At 31.4% G+C, this 10,113-nt stretch overlaps 1 long non-coding RNA gene across 1 annotated transcript; it reads left to right on the top strand.

Annotated features, from left to right (window-relative positions):
- Positions 1 to 4,146: 4,146 nt before the first annotated feature.
- LOC131067600 (uncharacterized) lies at positions 4,147 to 4,603 on the top strand. The gene is made up of 3 exons (XR_009111846.1): positions 4,147 to 4,219; positions 4,322 to 4,393; positions 4,496 to 4,603. It is a non-coding gene; the product is annotated as an uncharacterized LOC131067600 (long non-coding RNA).
- The last annotated feature ends 5,510 nt before the right edge of the window (positions 4,604 to 10,113 follow it).

Raw genomic sequence — 10,113 nt, 5'->3', positions numbered from 1 at the left:
AGAAGAAGCTAAAAGCACATACAAGCCTAACACTGAATATCAAAGGTACAGATTTAAGAAGAATAGAGACAAATCATGTTACTATGCTGATGAAGGAGTTACTGATGATTCTAATGAGGAACCAGCAGACAATGGATGGGATTTTGTTGCTATAATAGAAGATCAACCGACACCTACTATTCAACTGGTAGAGCATGCCCTGGCAGCTAAAATTGAAGATAAAGATGAATGAATTATTGATTCTGGATGTTCACATCATATGACTTGTGATAAGAGTAAATTATCAACCTTTCAGGAATGGAATGGAGGTCTAGTTACTAAAATTGGAGTTTGGTTTACATAGGTTCATAAAGGAAGCTAATATGCCAAATATATAATTCATTAATACAAAATAAAAAATATTCTTGATTTATAATGTTGATTGATAATGAGTTTTCTAAATGGGGTGCTAATTATATATACATCTGAAAGATTTGAAAAATATAATTCCCAAGAAGTATTTTGAATATACAATTGAGGATATATATAATCTCATGGTTAAAGATGCTTAATTTCGATGAAAGTTATTTTTTGTATTACTATGTAAGAAATCCATAAATGGAATGAAAGTAAGACATGGCCATCTAGCATAGATCATCTTATATGTTGAAGGAGTATTTTGAGTTATATTAGAATTATTTGATGTGATTAAGTCCTAATTTTAGGATATGTAGAGTTCTTTTACTTTTAAGGTTGAAATAAAACATGGTGATTATGTTTTATTATCACTTTTATGCTTAACCTAGGTAAAAGTTTTAATGGAATTATTTTCATATTTAGATATATAGATCACAACTTATTATTATTTGTATGTTTCTTGTTTCTTTGAAAGAAATGCATATTGATTTATTTATAAGTAATAATTTATCTAATTATGCATTTATGAAATATATAGAAATTGAGATTTTTTTATTGAGGCTAATTAATTTTAAAACTCAATGGTTATATCCACTATCTAATGATGTAATATATCCAATGTTCTCCCCTTCTTACATATATTTGAACAAGAGATGGAATATTTCAAGACTTGAATGCAACCCTTATGTAAACTTTAATGATGTACATCTACTGATCCTCCTCACTAACCAAGAAACACTAGACTAACTCCATTAATGAATATTTCGAATTTAAAACCTATCAAATGTCTATAAAACATGAGAGAACCTAAAGGGTCTATATCCTCCTTGCCTAATGAGAGAGCAACATTTCTTTGAAAGTCCCAATGAGCCTCAAATGATCCTAATGAATGTAGGGCAGTCTTAATGAACCTAAGAAAGTCCTAATGAGCCTAAGAAAGCAATAATGAACTTGGGACAATCCTAATGAACCTAGGATAGTCCTAATGAACCTACGATAGTGTAAACAAGCCTAGTATAGTGTAAGAAAAAAACACTACAAAAAAGACCTCAAATGCGTTAAATGAATTTCCCAATAACGCACTCGTGTTTATCTTTTTTTGGTCATTTGGCTACCTTTTTTTACAACATCTTGGTGTATACGCCCCTAAGAAGACCTTTTCCTCAAAACTTTCTTGGATCATGAACTCCTCATGTGCACCAAACATTTAAGTTGCCACTTGGAAGCTTCTAATGCACACAATCCTTTCAATCAATCTACTCCATTGATCTCTCAAAACAATCTTAGTATTTAATCCTCTATCCTTCATTTCTTATTGAACTTTGTAAGAGAATTTGTGTATGGATTGATATCTTAAATTTTATAGAAAGATTATATATGAAAACAAATGATTGCGGAGTTTTATAATAAATGATTTATAGGAAATAATATTTTTTGAAGACCTTTTGTAAATTATAATCTTGTGTAGATTTGATTATGGGAGAAATTTAATGGTGAAATATGCTTAACTCTTCAAAAGTTTTGATGTTTTGTCTTTACATGACAACCACTTAGAATATAATATGTTTTAAGTATGTCATTTATAGTCATGGGAGATTAGTTTTTTTTTAAGATTGTTTGAAGACTAATCAATGTAATATGAATTGATGACAATTATCTCAAAACTACGTAATTGAATTCTAATAGATTTATGATGTTTCATTGAAAGTTTTTATTAAGTTTTATGCGCAAATTTTATATTTCAAGATTCAATAGTATGTACATGTATATTTTTTTAAGTTCAATATTATATTATATATTTCATGTGTATCTCATTCAACAACATAGAAATGTTACTATTTATAAATGTTTTTTTTTAATTTAGTAAAATAGATTCTTCTTTGACATAGAGTTGTATATAATTCATGTATATCTTTATATATGCAGGAGTTCTTTGCCATCATGGATGTTTTTGACATAGATGAACTATTAGGTGAAAATCCCCCACCACAACCCCCTCCTCCTCCTCCTCCTCCTCCACCACCACCACCACCACCGCCACCACCACAACCCCCTAGATTGGATGAAATTCGTTTAAGAGAACGAATTAATGAAAACCTACAAGTGATTGAACAAAACATTGCTGCTATCCAAAATGAGCAAGTCACGCCACCCCATCTTGTAGAGTTTGCAAAATCAATGCAAACTGTTGTCGAGTCAGTTAGATCTGTTGATTCTCAATTAGATCAATTTCATAGACGATGACAAGAGTTGCGTGATTTTTATGCCGATGGTTTAACTTATAGACAAATCACAGATTTGAAAATAACCAAAGCTCATTTATGTCCATATTTTACCAACCCAAAAACAAGAGAACCAATGCAACCTAACCAGAAAAGAATTTCAATTAGGTGGTGTGTGCATCCAGAAATGGCTAGATACTTTTGGGATAGATGGTGGATGGTTTTTGATTATCCACCACATCGTAATTATGAGGTCCCTTTTTAGTTTTTGAAGAAATTATACTGTGAGTTTGTAATGAACCAAAAACCAAATTATTTTGATATTAAGTCATTCCAGGGTGTTGGTCGTGGAATGCCACAGCATAGATTAGGGGCACGGAGTAATAATCCCCTACCGGATCCACCCATAGTTCCACTTGTTGCTCCATCGATTCCTGCAGATGTCCAAAATACATCATTCATTTCGACATTAGATGCTTTGACTTCCCTCACAGGGAACCTGAGTGAGCAAGCTGCTCACATGGCATCTGCTCCTCGATGGATGCCACATATGTGTTCGAGTTGTCATGAGACGTGTGTAGGTCCTACTACTGCTGCAGGATCTACTTCAGTTCCAGATGAGCATGATGCAGCAGATGATAGTATGATGACATCTTATATGGATTTTCTTTGCTCGGATGTTCATCTTGACCAGGTATAGATATATATAATATACATGTACATGTCAATGTTTTTATGTACTTTATTAAATATAGGTATAAACTAAGTGCATCTCTTTTTTTATACAATCTAATACTTCATTAAATAAATTTTGTTTATGTAGATAAGGACTACGCCTAATATTAGAGTTAATATTGCATCTACTGGAAGACAACTCGGCACACCTTATGGGGTATAGTATAAATTTCTATCTAGACATTGTACTAGATCTTTTTAAGTTAATATGCTATCGTCGTATATTATATAAATTTTCATGTTGATACATTGAATGCTTCTTTCTCCAGGATTCAGGTCATGAGGGACCCTCTACATCACATCAAGAAGAGGGTCTGACTATTGTGACACCATCTATGGTATGTATCTTATAATTCTTAACTTAAATATGAACTCTTACAATATTGTAACTTTACTTGAAATTATTTAGTACACATATATATGTTCACTAAATATGATTTCATTAAATGCATGTATGCAGGTGGACACTACCATTAGGATAGGTTATCCTCATAATTTTGATCAGAGCCAATTTGAACGCACATCGACATCCTTTGAGGTATTAATATGTAATACTTAATTTGATCTTATTTTTACTCTTAATTTAAGATTTAATTGGACACTTTGAATTTGACCTTGTACAGGAGTTAGCTAGCACTGCATTTGGTGTTGATACTGCACAAGATACTGCTACAGGATCTGATGAGCATATGGTAAGTTTGTAACTTAATTTATGAATTCTACTATATTTGATAAATGATTCTTTTAATAGTTAATTTCAAGTAATATTTTAATATTATTTTTTTATTGTACAGCATGAGACAGGTGGATCTGGACCACGTCCCGAGGACAAGAGAGATACTGCTATAGGATCTGATGAGCATATGGTAAGTTTGTAACTTAATTTACGAATTCTACTATATTTGATAAATGATTCTTTTAATAGTTAATTTCAAGTAATATTTTAATATTATTTTTTTATTGTACAGCATGAGACAGGTGGATCTGGACCACGTCCTGGGGACAAGAGAGATACTGCTACAGGATCTGATGAGCATATGGTAAGTTTGTAACTTAATTTACGAATTCTACTATATTTGATAAATGATTCTTTTAATAGTTAATTTCAAGTAATATTTTAATATTATTTTTTTATTGTACAGCATGAGACAGGTGGATCTGGACCACGTCCTGGGGACAAGAGACCACGAGATGTTATTGATGATAGCACTTAGATTTTACTATTTATTTGGCTTTGATATGTACTTTTTTATGGACTTTACACATTTGTTTACACGTGCACATACTTTATATATATGGATAGTTGCATAATAGGATTAGATCATATATATTTTGTGCATACTTTATATATTTTGTGCACATTAGATATTATGTGGAGTGAACATCATGTTACCATCTAGACATATATATGGATTAGATATTATATGGATTATGTGGACTTGAAATTTTACTATTTATTTGGCTCTGATATGTACTATTTTACGGGCTTTACATATTTGTTTACACGTGCACACCCATACTTTATATATATGGATAGTTTCATAATAGGATTAGATCATATATATTATGTGCATACTTTATGTGTATTGTGCGCATTAGATATTATGTGGACTTGAAATTATGTGCACATTAGATCATATATATTGACTTGAAATTATGTGGACTTGAAATTTTATTTATGGAAGTTGTGCTTAAACAACTTTATAGGCATTATGTGGACTTGTAATTTTATTTTTGGAATTTTATTTAAATAGTTCTTGTGATTAGATAAACTACATGTGCATACATCTTGAACTAAGTATCGAAACATATCTTATAATTATAACATATTCTAAATCAAAAAGTATCATTTAACAAATATAATGAATAGAACTTGATTAAAACATAATTATCTCATTCATAAATTTGACCAGTAGTCTCTCATTTATGTATATTGTACACAAAATGTAATCAAGAAGACATATCTAAAATAAAATAAATAGTCTATTTAAATTATAATAATAAGGATTTATATCTCTCAAAATACAACATAAAGTATGCACAAACAATAGTAGTCATTGAGGGCAAGTCTACTCTGAGAGACCTAGAAAAAAAAATACATATGATTAGTTTTTATAATCAGGATGCATTGAATTTAAAATACAACATAAAGTATGCACAAACAATATAGTAGTCATTGAGGCCAAGTCTACTCTGAGAGACCTAGAAAAAGTAAATACATATGATTAGTTTTTATAATCAGAATACATTGAATTTAAAATACAAATGGATTTGCCTTAAGGGTACAAAAATTTAACTTACTTGTAATTATTCAAAATGAAACATAAAGTATGCACAAATAACTTTGTTTTCATTGATGCCTTCTACTTGTGGTAGACCTGAAACAAAATTTTAGTAGATTAGATTTTGTAATTATGATTCATGATTTAAAATACTATATATAATATGCATCGCGACTTTTAAAAGGGAGGTGGATTAAGGGTTCAAATTATAACTTACTTGATATTCATTCTATTATACCATCTGCATCCTCTCTCTTTTGCAAAGCATCTATAATTGTCTCGTGCTCTTCCATAGAGAGAGTCCATAATTGTTTATTAGCAGGCCTGCCACGATATCTATCCAATTTTATATTAGTTGCCACTACCAAATGTGAGTAATGTATAATCTTTTTCTCTAATTCATAATCTTTAAATGCGGGCAATCCATTCTTTCTTGTTAGATATTTGCGTAGCCAAGTGCCAACAACAACCACAGATCCTGTTGGATAGTCATAACCATCATCATCTACTCGAGGAGTAGTTAGCTTATGTTTTGGCTCTACACATCGAGCCAACCAATACTCTGTCCCCTCTTCATTGTCCTCTGGTGCAACAACAGCATAGACATGTCCTGTGCACAAAACAATTTTATTTTAATATTTAATGAGAAATAAAAACAAAAATATACACTGTAAGATTTCATAAATTTATGTACTATTTAATAAATCAAAACAAATTTCAAAAATAATTTTACCTTGTTGTATAAGATCTGAAATGCGATCATAGTCATTTGATGCAAACATTTGATCCATATCTTCATCAGTTCTTTCATGCGGATCATTTGCATCTATGGGTGTCAATGATCTTTGTTGCCATTCTTCAACCCATTCTTTATTCTCACAAAATTCCCAATCTCCGGAAACACAAAACTGACAAAAGCAAGCAAGTTGCCTTGTGAATATAGTCCATGTGTTTGAATTAGAACTCTTAAACGAATGCCATTTAGTTGATCCAATGATGGTATTACAATCATGCCGAATAGGAATACTATCTTCCTCTATCAACCAGAAGAAACGTCGAATTGCAGAGTTTTCAGTTGATCCTTTTGACAACTTTGAATTGCACCAATCTACAACTGCACGAGCATCTCTGAATTTCACTGCATCCTCGAATTTCAATTGTTCTCTAGCAAGAGCTCTTTTTATACAGGCACCGGCTCCATCCTGTTCCCCCTTACCATGTCCCGCTTCAAAAAAACTCCATAAATGTTGGACATTGGTTATCTTGTGAACTTTGCATAGCCAATAAAACATTCTTGCATTTTTGAATTGTCCAGTGCAGTTATCTGACCATATCATATGTTGTTTCATGTCAATTTCTCTTTCCTTAAGATTATCATAAAATACCTCGAAACAATGTTGGACAAACTCTGAAGAGTGTAATCGATTATCACTAACATAGAAATGATACTCCCTCAAAAATTTTCTGTTATCTTCTGTACTGTCATGGTCATGTCTATATATAATGTGCACAAATATGGCCACTTGCACTGAGTTGTAGTATTGTGATTGAGTTTCCTCTTGTGGTTTTAGAGTATAATTTTCTGCAAAATCCACAACTGATACTATTGTTCCAATTGGAAATGTGTTCTTGCATATGCGAAACTGTCCATCAAGCCATCGGGCATGTTGGGAATGTTTCACATATTTTGGAACAATATGAGTTTTAAACTCACTAATAAATGCATTCACACTATTCTGTTCTGTAATCAATTCTAAACGTTTCCCCATCTTTCCATCCTTTAGAGGGTATTCTATATTTTTAAATCTCCTAACATCAACCATTTTTTGTCCAAACTCAGATGAAACATGTTCATGCAAACATTCACCTATCGAAGAATAGTTCCCACATAAATTGCAAAGACCATAAATGCATGAACTGGAAAGAAATAATTGTTCATTAGGTGGTTTACAAAATAAACTTCCAATAAAATCTTTTATAGTTTCAGGTGGAACATAAACACCACAATCCTGCACAAGATCATTACCATGCAACATACAACAAATATATCGAAAAACATCATAATAGTAACGAAACTGGACATGAGTTTTACAACAACAAGATATTCTTTGTTTATTGATTTTAACATACCAGGGTTTGCATTTTTCAAATGATCTTTGACTAATTCGTAAATTCATTAACACAGATTCATCACTAAATTTTTTAAAGAATTCAGTTTGAGTCATGTCAAGAAGATGTTTTGGATGAGGATCACGAATTTTTGATCCCACCCTTAACTTTAAAACATCTCTAACATTTGATGAAACTCTAGTGTTATCATGCCAAAATTTTGTAATTAATTGTTTAGTTTCATCATTTAATTTCATGTCTGACCTTTGAAGTCTACCACTAAAACTCCAACAATGGTTTAGTGGATCAATTTCAATTGTGTCTCTTCTTTTGGCCGCTCTTGACAAGGTTCTACGATGTAAGTTCAAATAGCCACTTATATCACTTAACATTCTTTTATTAACAATCATTTTGTCAACTATAGCAGTCGTTATAACTCTACGTGCTGCATTCTTATCTTTAGATCGACTTGTTTTTCCTATAGAATCGATGGCACTGGCAACAGTAGATACAACTTGCTTATATGATTCATCTTTTCTTTTTGGTTTTGCATAAATACCTATTTTTTTCATGACTTTACGCATTTTTAACATTTTTATTAATTGTAGCATTAATTGACATTGGAATCCTAACTTTTTATTATAGAAAAATTGTTTATATAATCTATTTGCATGTGTTCTGATTTGTCTCCAAGAAACTAACCCATTAAGATTATCTAGCACATTGCTATCAATAGTAAACAAATTACATTCATTTTCTTTTAGAGATGGTGGTGTAATATTTTCAATTTTTATTTCTTTTCGTATTGGTGTATGAAATTTATATCCAGCTTCATTTAAATCAGCAATTTGATTGGCATCATAGTCATCAGGATTTAAAAACATACCAGGATTCGCATCCACATCAACATTTGCATCAACAGTCATACCCGTGTGTGGTTCTATATTTTTTGCATCCATCATGATGTCTTCAATGGTCTCATCTACAACGGGCACTGAACTAGATGCTTCAAAAGTGTTATTCAATTGCCGTTGTTGTGATCTTCGATCTCTTTGGCGTTTTGCCTCCTTCTCTCTTTGTGCTTGAATTTCGTCCACTGTCATTGTCTTCTTTTTTTTCTTTTGACGTTGCTTAGAACCCATTTTTACAAACTTGTCTTCAAAAAATCGCATAAAAAATATTAAAAAGTACTGCCAAATGATGTAAAAAATCTTTGTCAGTACGGATTTCAATGATATTGTAGTAAATCGATGCAATCTTTTTTTTTTTTACAGCAACGGTTATTTTAATAACGGGCCCCCGTTATTTTAACAACGGGCCCCCGTTTATAAAACGGGGGCCCGTTATTTAAATAACAGGGGCCCGTTATTAAAACGGGGGCCCGTTGTTAAATCCAACAGGCAGAAAATGAAACGGGCCCCCGTTTTATAAACGGGCCCCCGTTTATAAAACGGGGGCCCGTTATGTAAAATTTGAATTCACAACCCGCCACTTGCCTCGGGATTAGGCCCGGGATAGGCCTGGGATGGCCACACCTGAGACATGAACCTGCAAATTCAAAGCTCCATGAATGAAAGCACAAATATGATGAAATGAAATAGTTTACGTGCCTTTAATCAAAGAATTTTTATACGAAATTGAAACCCATTTCAGATTATACTGTCTAGATTCTAAATATGTAAATTAATTTAAAAATTGATTATTTTAAATATTTTTCATTTAATTTATACTAAATCAGGGTCATAAATTTGAAATATTAACTAATTTTCTTAATTTAATAACTTATTTATTTTAATGAATTTTGAAAAAAAAATTATATGTCATCAATCTACACAAAATTCTTTTCAATTTAAAAAAAAAAAATTTCAAAAAATACTAAGTTTACGTCAAATTATGTGGGTCGTACACGTCAAATTTTTAAAAAGATAATTACGGTCATTAAAAAATTAATTAAAAAAAAAATATTTGAAAAAAAAATACAGAAAAATATGCTCATCAATCTTCAGTGTGTTACAAACCATTTCCCAAAACGGTTTGAGAAAATAATTTTAATTGTGTCAAAAAGTGTGGGTCGTACACATGCATGGTATGGTCCTGAAACAGGCATTTTTAAAACATAGTTTTTAGAACTTCATTCAAAAAGTTATTTTTTATTATGTGGGTATTAAAATAAATTACATATTTGAAAAGTACACTCAGAGAGCTATCTTTTATATTACTGACTTTTTTCAAGATTCAATCTCTAAGGGTTTCAAAATTTAAGCTCAAGTGAGACAAAATCTGAAAAACAGGGAAAACACTTCCACTTTTTGGCCAAAAAGTGGACTCATCTTCTTGCACTGACCCTGAATGGAATTAAAAGACAGTTA

This window comes from Cryptomeria japonica, chromosome 5 (genome assembly GCF_030272615.1).
Source record: "Cryptomeria japonica chromosome 5, Sugi_1.0, whole genome shotgun sequence".
Classification (NCBI taxonomy): Eukaryota; Viridiplantae; Streptophyta; class Pinopsida; order Cupressales; family Cupressaceae; genus Cryptomeria; species Cryptomeria japonica.
Note: the sequence above shows the minus strand (reverse complement) of the source record. Positions and strands in the feature narration are given on the sequence as shown.